Source organism: Mauremys mutica, chromosome 1 (assembly GCF_020497125.1).
Source record: "Mauremys mutica isolate MM-2020 ecotype Southern chromosome 1, ASM2049712v1, whole genome shotgun sequence".
In the NCBI taxonomy this organism is placed as follows: Eukaryota; Metazoa; Chordata; order Testudines; family Geoemydidae; genus Mauremys; species Mauremys mutica.
Genome location: NC_059072.1, coordinates 71,564,003 through 71,576,009, shown reverse-complemented (window position 1 = coordinate 71,576,009; position 12,007 = coordinate 71,564,003). Strand labels below are relative to the sequence as shown.

Sequence of the window (12,007 nt, the reverse complement as noted above, 5' to 3'; positions counted from 1 at the left end):
TGTCTTTCTGTACTACTGGTGATTTGCATGCTCAGAGGATAGTGCCACCTACTGAATCCTCAACAGTGCCACACATTGGGGGGCTTTGTTGTCATGGAGTTTTCTTGGTTTTTAAGAAGTCTCCCATCCGAATACTGACCAGGCCTGAACCAGACTTGCAGAAAATGACTTTGATCAAATTCAGAATCTGAATGGTTAAAAGACTGCAAATGAAAACAGAGCTATAAAAACTATGAGTCAGAGAGACAGCACACACCAAGCATATTCCACTTGATGGAAGTAGGTACTGAATCCATTTTAGACAGCACTGAAAATATACGATATAGGTCCTCAAATGGTTCTTACTACCAAAGAAGTTCTCACAGCTAGACCATGCCTCTAGTAAAGCCCTAGCCAGGGGTGGTGTGTGAGCAGCACTACCCAGGAGGCATTGTGCTCTAGAGGGACCTGTGAATCTTCCCCCACACTATACCATTGTTCAGTGATCCATGAGTTACTTGTTCTCAGAGGGTGAGCACGTGTTCTTCTTAGCAGCAACAGATTACTGTCACCCCAACCCCCACCTGGACAACCACAAGCAGGATAAGTGGACCCAAGGCAATTTCTATTCCTCTCCAAACTGCTCCGAGAAAGGGAGTAAGCAGATAAGTAGCATAATTTAGTCCCACTTGCAGGGAACCAAGTATGAAGGGTTTTCTTACTGTCTCCTCCTCCATTGCAAAAGACATGTAGTCCAAATCACAATCTAGCTCTTCAGAGAACAAGTGAAACTGATAAAAGAACATTGTGATAGAGCAATTTGGCCACAAATCCAAGGTTACAACCAGGGCTCTTGGGCTAGAAAAGTCCTTTTTTGTATTTAATCCTTTGTATTACAGTTCTTTAATACTAATTTAAATAGACTATTGCAAGGGAAAACTAAATTAGGCTGAATGTTGCTGAAAAAGCCTATGAGGAACAATAGAAGTGAGGAGGATCCTAACATGGCTTTAAGACTCCACAATAGTACTTTGAAATTCTGTCTTTCAATGTTTGATCAGTATCTTCCTGCTTGCTTTGTTTCAACTCTGAATCCAGTGCTATAATGCCGAATATTATTCTAGGAAACCTCATCTGGGGAGGAGCCGGTGTTCATGGCACATGTAGGTACCAATGACATAGGGAAGGATAGGAGAGAGGTCCTGTAGGCCAAATTTAGGCTGCTAGGTAAGAGATTGAAGTCCAAGACCTCCATGGTAGCATTCTCTGAAATGCTTGCAGTTCCACACGCAGGGCCAGTTAGAGAGGCAGAGCTGCAGGGTCTCAATGTGGGGATGAGATGATGGTGTAGGTAGGAGGGGTTTCGATTTATTAGGAACTGGGGAAACTTTTGGGAAAGGAAGAATGGCCTCCACCTAAACCAAAATGGAACCAGATTGTTGGCACCTAAAATTAAAAAGGTCATTGAGCAGTTTTTAAACTAAGGGATGGGGGAAAGCTGACAGGAGCTGAGGAGCATGTGGTTTGGACATCCCTTAGAGAAGGATCTATTAATGGAGATTTGCTATGTCCTAGTAAGAAGTAGAGGATGAAAGATGATAAACAGTCAAATGAAAAAAGTTCCATTCAATTACATCATGTAATGGCAAGCAGATAAAAAATGACAAGTTTTTAAAGTGCTTGTATGCCAATGCTAGAAGTCTAAATAATAAGATGGATGAACTAGAGTGCCTCATATTAAATGAGGATATTGATATAATAGGCATCACAGAAACTTGGCGGAATGAGGATAATCAATGGAACAAATAATACCAGGGTACAGAATATATCGGAAGGACAGAACAGGAGGTGCTGGGGGTGGGGGGGTTACACTATATATGAAAGAGAGCATAGAATCAAATGAAGTAAAAATCTTAGCCATAGAGTCTCTATGAATACTAATTCCATGCTCTAATAATAAGAATATAGCAGTAGGGATATATTACTGACCACCTGTCTAGGATGGTGATAGTGACTGTGAAATGCTCAGGGAGATTAGAGAGGCTATTAAAATAAAAGAAAAACAACCCTCAATAATAAAGGGGGATTTCAACTATCCCCATATTGACTGGGTACATATCACCTCAGGATGGGATGCAGAGATAAAGTTTCCTGATACCTTAAATGACTGCTTCTTGGAGCAGCTAGTCCTATAACCGACAAGAGAAGGGGCAATTCTTGATTTAGTCCTCACTGGAGCACAGGATCTGGTCCAGGAGGCGAATATAGCTGGACCACTTGGTAATAGAGACCATAATATAATTAAATTTAACATCTCTGTGGCATGAAAAACACCACAGCAACCCAACACTGTAGCATTTAATTTCAGAAAGGGGATCACCCAAAAATGAGGAAGTTAGTGAAACAGATATTAAAAAGTATAGCGCAAAAAGTAAAATCCCTGCAAGCTGCATGGGAAATTTTTAAAAAGACACCATAATAGAGACTCAACGTAAACGTCAACCCCAAATTAAAAAATATAGAAAGAGAAACAAACAAGTGCCACCGTGGCTAAACGATAAAGTAAAAGTAGTGGTGAAAGGCAAAAAAACAAGGGTCGGCAACCTTTCAGAAGTGGTGCGCCGAGTCTTAATTTATTCACTCTGATTTAAGGTTTCGCGTGCCAGTCATACATTTTAACATTTTTAGAAGACCTCTTTCTATAAGTCTATAATATATAATTAAACTATTGTTGTATGTAAAGTAAATAAGGTTTTTAAAATGTTTAAGAAGCTTCATTTAAAATTAAATTAAAATGCAGAGGCCCCGGGCAGTGCCCTGGGTGCCCGGACCCGGGCAGTGTGAGTGCCACTGACAATCAGCTCACGTGCCGCCTTCGGCATGCATGCCATAGGTTGCCTACGCCTGCTTTAAAAAGTGGAAGTTAAATCCTAGTGAGAAAAATAGAAAGGAGCATAAACTCTGCAAGTGAAGTGTAAAAATATAATTAGGAAGGCCAAAAAAAGAATTTGAAGAACAGTCAGCCAAAGACTCAAAAAGTAATAGCAAAAAAAATTTAAGTACATCAGAAGCAGGAAGTCTGCTAAACAACCAGTGGGGCCACTGAACGATCAAGGTGCTAAAGGAGCACTCAAGAAAAGGGCAACAAAAATTATTAGGGGTATGGAATGGCTTCTGTATGGGGAGAGATTAATAAGATTGGGACTTTTCAGCTTGGAAAACAAACTACTAAGAGGGGATATGATTGCGGTCTATAAAATCATGACTGGCATGGAGAAAGTGAACAAGGAAGTGTTATTTACTCCTGATAACACAAGAACTAGGGGCCACCAAATGAAATTAAAAGGCAGCAGGTTTAAAACAAACAAAAGGAAGTATTTCTTCACACAATGCACAGTTATCCTCTGGCAAACAGTTCCACAGGTTAACAGGCCAAGACTATAACAGGGTTCAAAAAAGAACTAGATACATTAATGGAGGATAGGTCCCTCAATTGCCATTAGCCAGGATGGGCAAGGATCATGTTCCTAGCCTGTTTTCCAGAAGGTGGGAATGAGCAACAGGAAATGGATCACATGATGATTACCTGTTCTGTTCATTCCTTCTGGGGCACCTGGAATTGGCCACTGTGGCCTGGTCTACACTAAAAAGGGGGTTCGAATTAGGGTACGCAAACTCAGCTACGTGAATAGCGTAGCTGAATTCGAAGTACCCTAATTCGAACTACTCACCCGTCCAGACGCGGCGGGGTCGAACTCCGCGGCTCCAAGGTCGACTCCGCCACCGCCGTTTGCAGTGGTGGAGTACCGGAGTCGACCGCGGCGCTTCCAGAGTTCGAACTATCGTGTCTAGATCAGACGCGATAGTTCGAACTCCGAGAAGTCGAACTCACCGCATTGACCCGGACGGTAAGTGTAGACTAGCCCTGTTGGAGGACCTTCGGTCAGACCCAGTATGGCCATTCTTATGTTCTTATGTAACATTATTGTGCTCTCTTCATTTGTGAATCACACATTCTACCAATTTTCATCATGCACCTTTAAATCTTTGACACATGCACCCCTCCATCCCTCAAATGTCTGTTGTAAATTACTCCTCACAATTGCAGTGCATGTGGAACCACAATATCTCATTAGGAGATATTTTTAAATCATAGAATAGCAAGAAAGAAATGTCCAAATGGAAAGAAAATGTTTAAAGTTAGGCATGTGCTTAAGCACCTTTCTGAATCTGGGTCTGAGTCAAAGGATTAACAATTCTACCAGCACAGGACATTGTACATTACGCTACACATAAATAATGCTGCATGCGTTTCAGTAAGGAAACACACTGTTCTCCTCAAGTACAATCCTGCCTACTCCCAAAACAAAAGCTATCAGGAGTAATGTTTCGTTATGTTTATTGTAAATTTGCCCCATACAATGTAATAATAAAGAACCCAATTTCCTCTTTGTTAGAGTTGCATGTCTAATTCCTACGTATTACTTTGAAAACAGACCCCTAGCTCGTCACAAGTAGCTTTTTGGTTATTAGTTGGTGAGCACTTAAACCCTGATCTGAGAAGATATCCAGATTCTGCAATGACAGTTTCAGTCCATGACCTTTTGGCCCTACACTACACTATTGCCAAGCTGACAACAGCCTTATTATAACATGGAGCCAAACAAGTCCAAACCCTCTACTTCATTCATATTGCTGTATTAAAATAATAATGCAAACAGTAAATGCCAAAATAATTTAGATTGTATGCTGCTATTGGCTCTTTATGACATTATTGCTGAAGACAAGTTAGGAATGAATTAGTCCACAGAAATCCAGGCACAACTGATGTCCAAACGAGGAGACGGATAAAATGCTACAGACTGTCTACTCCTCAGACATCAAGCTGCGGGCATTGGACCGAGGCCAAACAAAAACAGTCATTAATGAGTTATTTTTGTTATTACTTGTCCTGTGGCAGCACTTTCCAATAATACAAACCAATAAAGGGACAATTTTAAATCAAATGGTGATAATAAAAGAAACATACCTTGTGGTATACGTGTGTGTTAGTGTATATATACTCTCCCTCCGACACACACCCAAAAAAATCCCACTTTCTGCTTAAGTAAATACTGAATTGAGATCCATATGAGTACATGCCATCCATGAATTTCTGGTCTGCACATGTATCACATGTGTAATAAGTTCAGATATGGCTTCCTTCTGAACAAGTTAATGAAACTCAATGAATTTATAAAAAGTTGGTAAAAATCTGCATCACTGTATTTAAAAAGAAAGACAATCCAGTTTAACAATTTGAATCCCTGAAAACTCCAAAGTTTGGTCTTTAGTTACTTAAATCCAAAACTGTAAGCATGTAAAATAGAGAGAGAGAGAAATCATAGCACAGTTGCTCATGAATAAAACTTGTAGAATTAGCATGTTCAATTGAATTCAGTGGACCATGGTGATTTTAAATATATTTGTACATTATGGCTAAACTCCAAACTGTTCATGTTCACAAGCATGTTTAGCAAAAGGTTGTATGGTTTTCTAAACATACATGTGAATACATGTTTAATGGTAGGTCAGATTCCCAATGAAACTGAAAACAATATTTTCATGTTTTTTTGGGAGTGGCACCTCATGAAATCAAGAGCACTGTATATCAAGATCACCATCTAAAATGAATATGCTATTGGGTCTGAGTGTGCCCTATAATATATCAATCTGATTTTAAATGTTTTTTTCAATTTTGGGAGGAAAAATAGGAAATTAAGACACAAAATCATTAAATTCAGGTAACACTAAGAGTAACTCACAGAAGCAAGGAAATGAAACACTGATGGCAAACCTTGAGGGCTTTATTCAGTTTGACTGCAGTGGGGGCTGGCCTGCGTAAGGATTGATTTAAAAAAAACTGTCACACAACCTCAGGATTTCTGGTTTTTAAACATATTTTAGGTGTTTGTGCCTCAGCTTTGCTTTCTGAAAAATGGGGTAAGTGATACCTTTCTTTGTAAAATGCTTTGGGATGTAGAGGTGAAAAGTACTATAGAACAACAGAGTATTATTATTCGAGAAAAAAATATCTCTGTGTTTTATCTACACAAAAGCGAAGTGTCTTCCAGAAGGTCACACAGCTGGTTGGTAGCAGAGCCAGGAATAGAACCAATAGTTGACTCATCATCCGGTACCCAATAACTAGACCTCAGTTCCTCTAACCGATTTCAATTATAGTTATCTTAGGATTTAGCTTAACAATAGTAAGTAATGTATTTTCAAACAGGAGAGTCGCTTATGAAACTGACTGCATCCCTTTGCATATTCCATGTTCTGTCAAAAAGATTTCTGGACTCTCAGATTTATTTTATTTTACACTAGAATAAAATGAAGGAAAGAGATATTATTCATTAATCTAAGTGAAAACAAGGCACTACTGATGCTATCAAATTCAATTAGGGCTTTGGCAATCTGCTGAGTAAGAACTGATCAAACTCCCATTGAAGTCAATTTGCCTACTGACTTCAGCTGGACAGGCCTCAAGTGCTCACAGCATAAGTCAGAGCTCAGGTAACCGGAAGAAACTTTAATTTGCACACCTAATTTTTTCAAGATGTTAAAAAAGGAGATAGGAGGGCAAAATCAGTCCAACTTGCCCACATTGGCCAATTTCAATCAGGGTCTTATAATGAAAAGGTCTTAAATGGGGCAACCTTAATACACATCACCTGCACTACCTAGTTATTTATATTTGCCCCACAGTTCTGTAGCTAATTCATCCAAATGTAAAGGAAAGCCCTCCCAGGAAACATGCATACGTACTTCACTATTCCAAATATTTTGTTGAGGTTTCATTTTGCCTAGCGCCAGACACTTTTATTACGGCATGTATCACAATCTATGTGCTGTTATCAGGGTGCCACTTGTACCCAGAACTGCCAAAAATCAGGTTTTTGTGATGGATACACATCTTGACAATTGCAGTCACATTTCCCAACACAATAAAACCACTCCCAGGTAACTTCAGCACTGGAGTGGATTCATCTTCTGGTGAATAGTGCCTTAAAATTGTCTATGGAATGCCTGTCTCATCAGTGGAACAATGCATTCAAAATGGTTACCTGATGAGCTGTCCAGGGTGAATGACTAAAGATCACCCACATGTCTCTCATCAGAAAGCTAAAGGCAGCAAAAATCAGCTGTAGCACACTCCTCCATCTAGTGACCGTAGAGACACTCACGATTTTCCATGAAGTAGTGAAAGAAAAGTCCCAAATCAATTAAAAAGAAACAGAGCACATATATATTCACAAACACAGCCGGTTTTTATTTTTCTATATTAATAAAAAAAAATTAAATCCTTAATGTTAATTCCACCATGGCAAAAATCTCTAGAAAATTTAACCTGAAGTAGATTACATGTTCAAAATAGCTCCCCATATAATTTTATTGTATTTGTATATTTTAAAAAGGAGTTTAACAAAGGTCATAAAAGGTCCTAAAGTGTATGTGGCTTCAAAGGTGTACTACATGCTGCACAATAAATGAAATCATCACTCTTTGGAGTATGGGAAACTCGACTAGAGAGTGAAACAAATCAAGTATTTCCAGCATTCCATTGATCTAAACTAGGGAGCAAGAAAAGGAAAGTGTTCAAGATGAGTAGCTTTTCCAAGCACAAGGGGTTTTTTTTGTTTGTTTGTTTTTAACTGTCTTTTCTCCAGAAGAGAAAAGTATAAACGTAACACACACAAGTTCTGATCAACAAAAGGGCAGTATTTCAGGGTTACATCCAGGCAGATGATCTTTCCTAAAATTCTGAATATATCTGAAAGAGCCCACAGGCTTACATCTGAAACGGCATTAAAGACAACATCTACATTACAAAATGGGTTTTTAATAAACTAACCTGACCTGTTTTGAAGTGCTGTCAGTTTGCCTCCAGCTCTTTCCAGGATAGGGTAACCAGACAGCAAATGTGAAAAATGTGGGGGGTAACAGAAGCCTATATAAGACCCAAAAAATCGGGTCATCTGGTCACCCTAATCCAGGACTATAGTTGCACTCCTATTTGGTTGCCACCTTTAAGTATGGTATGGAGAACACTGTATCTGGCTGCTCTGTGTGACTTAGTAGCACTAAACCCAAATTAACCAGTCTCTTGAGGATTCCCCCTAACACTGGTAGTGGGGGGAGATTCCTCTGGTGGTTTAGAGTGGATACAATGGCTCCTGTTCCACTATCCCACCCCACCGACAGTTCTGGGGGTATGTTATGAAGAATTGGATGTGGCCAGGGCACAACTACATGCCAAAGGTTCCTGGCCACTAGCATAGCCGTTCGGGGATGGGGGGCAGCTGGTCTTAGTTACAGCAGCCTCTAGCCCCAACCTGTGCATACTGGCCCCAGGGTCTGGGGACTGAAAAAAGTGGTTGAAAGTTACCTTTGTCCCAACACACAAATCTTGTGATACGCACACTATGGCTGGATGAGAGGATCTGCCTCATAAACCTAGTTTTCTGCTTGAATCTACAGAGTCAAATTACTGAAAAAATCCAGACCTTAGTTACTCCAGAGTAAAAAAAGGTTTTCTCAGACTTTTAGGACCAAGGTAAAATAGATGTCAGTGGGCATAGTTGTATAAAATGATTCGATCCTGGAGTTGGTTTCTGTATTGCCCACTCTTGGGATTTTAATCACAAGTTTCATGATATTCGGTGTTTTTCTTTAAAGTCCCTCAATTCTATAATTGCATGAAATGCTCAGCTTCATTTAAAAAAGGAGAACCTTGGGACTGTGCAAAAAAACCTCAAAAACATGACCGAAGTATGCTTTCAAGGCTCAAACACCAAAAGACAAATACAAAGAACCCCAAACGTATTATTTCTTTAAATTTCTCATTACTTTTTTAACCCAATCTCATGATATATGGGGGCCTGACTCATGATTTTTGAATGCCTGGGATTGGCAATACTATAGTTTTCATACTTCTTCCGTGCAGGCCATATTACAAAGTTTATATGTGTGTGAAAAACAAGAGGCAGAATGAGATCTGGAGTTAAAACACAGCTTAACTGAAACGTTATGATTCCCTCACATCACATATCAACAAAATAAGAATCTCAGCTCAGTGTCCCTTGAAACACAGAAGCACAGGTATTAGATAACACATGCATTGAAACTTGTACTACAGATCACTCCCTAACAGGCAACCCATTGTCTTAAGAGACTACTTTAAACTATCCACAGCTTTCCAGAATAGTTATGTTTGACCTGTCATTAAAAATACCCACCTCTATTAAGCAACAATATTTGCCAAAGCAGCAAAGAGTCCTGTGGCACCTTATAGACTAACAGACATATTGGAGCATGAGCTTTCATGGGTGAATACCCACTTCGTCAGATGTATTTGCCAGTACATTTGGTAGTTGTTTAGACCTTTTAACTGTATTATTTCCCCCTGAATAGCACGATATCAGCCACACAATCATATATACACACACAATTATGGTTTTCTTGCTTACCACTTTAAAAGGAGCATCTGAAGGACCCAGGCTGTCAGAAGAATACAAATCAAAGCTTCAACTTGTCAGTTTCAAAGCTGTGCGCTGTTGCACCTTGAAGGTGTTACTCTGGAGCTTCCACAGTCAACTATATTTTGATGCTGGAAAGAAGCAGAATGTTACCTTAAAGAAGCAGCTTCTACATTTTTAAAAACTCTCATGAAGCTTTTCCTTCCTTATCTTTAAGTAGGGGAGATGGGAGGCGGGGCGGGGGGGGGAATAGGAAGAAATGTTTCAGGTTACATAACATCAAGATCCAGGTTTGTTTGTTTGTTTTTTTAAGATGTTTATATCCTGAAGAAAATTCTAATAGCTGTGTATTATTCCTGAGGTTCTAGTGTGTATTGTCAATCAACAGAAACAAGTTGTTCACTTCCAATAAATGTGTACATAACCTTTTATTCAGAACCTGCACAGATGTTGTCTATTAACCTATTGCAATGAGCTTTACTGTATTGCACTCAGTTATTCTAATTTACATTTTCATGCTTTTTCAGATATCATGAAGAAATATTGCACATTGCATTATCAGACCCTGTAGAGAAAGACATTACAGTATGAAAAGTCTCAGGAAAAGAGTGAAAATCATTTCCATGCACAATATTGCTGATTTAGGGGCCTGTTTTTTTTAAATCAAAATATTAGTGTCATAATATTAAGGTGGGATGTCTAGGTATCTGTATATTATAGAAATAAAAAGCATCTTACAGCAACAAAAAATAGCAGCAGATTCCCAATGAAGAACAATATAAGTTTCCTTCGCCAATAATAACTTCAGATTAAAACAAAACAAATCAACACATAGTCCCTAAACCCACCAAACAAGCAGACACTTTTCACTCTTCTTCACAAATGGGTGAAGTCATAAAACACATAATAAAACCCCCTGGAACTCAATTATATCACTCTGAGCACTGGACTTGGACTCAGGAGACTTGGGATCTATTCCCAGCTCAGGCACTGGCTGGGTGGGTGACCTTGGACAAGTCACCACCTGTCTTTGCCTCGATTTCCTCATTTGTAAAATGGGGATAATGATATGACCTCCTTTGTAAAGGCCTATGAGAACTACTGATGAAAAACACTATATCAGAGCTATGTATTAGTGGGCTTTTGAATTACTGCACCTCCTTTTCTCACCTCCAAAGCAGTGTGGGAAACAGAGCACAAAAAGGATGAAAGGAAGACTTGTCCAGTGGTTACAGTGCTAGCCTGGTCCGTGGGAGACCTGTGTTCAACTTCTGTTCCACCACAGACTTCTTCTGCGACTTGGGCAAGTCACTTAGCCGCTCCGTTTCTTACCTGTAAAAGGGTGACAATGCTACTGCCTGTCCTCCCGGGGTGTTGGGAGGATAAACACATTAAGGACTGTGTGGTACAGTGATGGGGGCTATATAAAACCCATAGAAGGGTAGATCATTAGAGTTGATGCCCATCCATGCTGAGGGTGAAGTGACTCGGCCATCATTGAGACCAGAACTCTGGAGTCTTCAGCTCCCAGGCCTGTGCTCCAAGCACTACTGCTTTCTATATACAAGGACAAGGCTCCTCCATTAATTCTAGGTCCAGGAATTCTCTTCTCTATATATTTAGGTTTAAGATCTAAAATCCTAAATTTTGCAAAGGTGCCTCTCTGGAGACCAGGTAGTATTTGACATCCACTGATACTGTGAAATAGTAAAATAGGAGGTGAACCAATTACCTCTGATAAATTTAAAAAGGGAGGAGGGGTGGGATTTAACTAGAATACTTGAGATGAAAGTAAGAGGAAATACTTACCTTGAATATGCAGAAAGCTTCCTGAAAGTGACTGTCAAATAATCTCCCAAGGTAACAGGAGCAAACTCTTTTGCTTGCAAGTGTTTATACTACACATTAGAAAAAAAGCACTAGAATATGTATTGATGAAGAAAATCTTGCATTGTCTGAGAGATGAACTGGATATTTCTAATCAATATTTTTCCAGCTCCAATTTAAATCATTCAGATTTATTTTTGCTATAAGTTATTTGAATGACAGCCATGCCTAGATGCACAGAGAGGAACCCCACTGCACTAGACGCTGTTTAAACACAACATAAATGAAAAAATCCCTGCCCAAATTTCTTGTAGTGTAAATACACAAAACAGACAGATGATGGGATTAGAAACAAAATCACAGACTGGTAAAGTGATTTGTCCAACGATACATAGCAGCTCAGAAGACAACCAGGGAATTAATTGGACCCAAGTCTCCTGACTCCCAGTTCAGTGCACTATACCCCCTGATTTTTTTAAAATTATGTCTACATACAACTATTCATATGCACACTGGCATTAGGCCTTCGAGATGCGTGAAATCTGAATGGACAGAATCTATTGTTTTAGCAGAACTGCATCTCTGTCTTTAGGTACATAATCAACAACACTCTCCAACCCTGACCTGGTCCTTCAGCTCTCTACAGCTGGTGGGCCTGTAATGTGTCACCAGCCAAGCAGATA

At 39.5% G+C, this 12,007-nt stretch overlaps 1 long non-coding RNA gene across 1 annotated transcript in view; it reads right to left on the bottom strand.

Moving 5' to 3' along the window:
• LOC123348746 overlaps positions 1-10,825 on the bottom strand; it is a 35,373-nt gene extending 24,548 nt beyond the window's left edge. Inside the window, exons 1-2 of the long non-coding RNA XR_006573250.1 lie at positions 10,668-10,825; positions 9,489-9,628 (exon numbers count right to left, since the gene is read on the bottom strand). This is a non-coding gene — a long non-coding RNA (uncharacterized LOC123348746). The remainder of the gene's footprint in view (positions 1-9,488; positions 9,629-10,667) is intronic.
• Between the last annotated feature and the right edge of the window lie 1,182 nt (positions 10,826-12,007).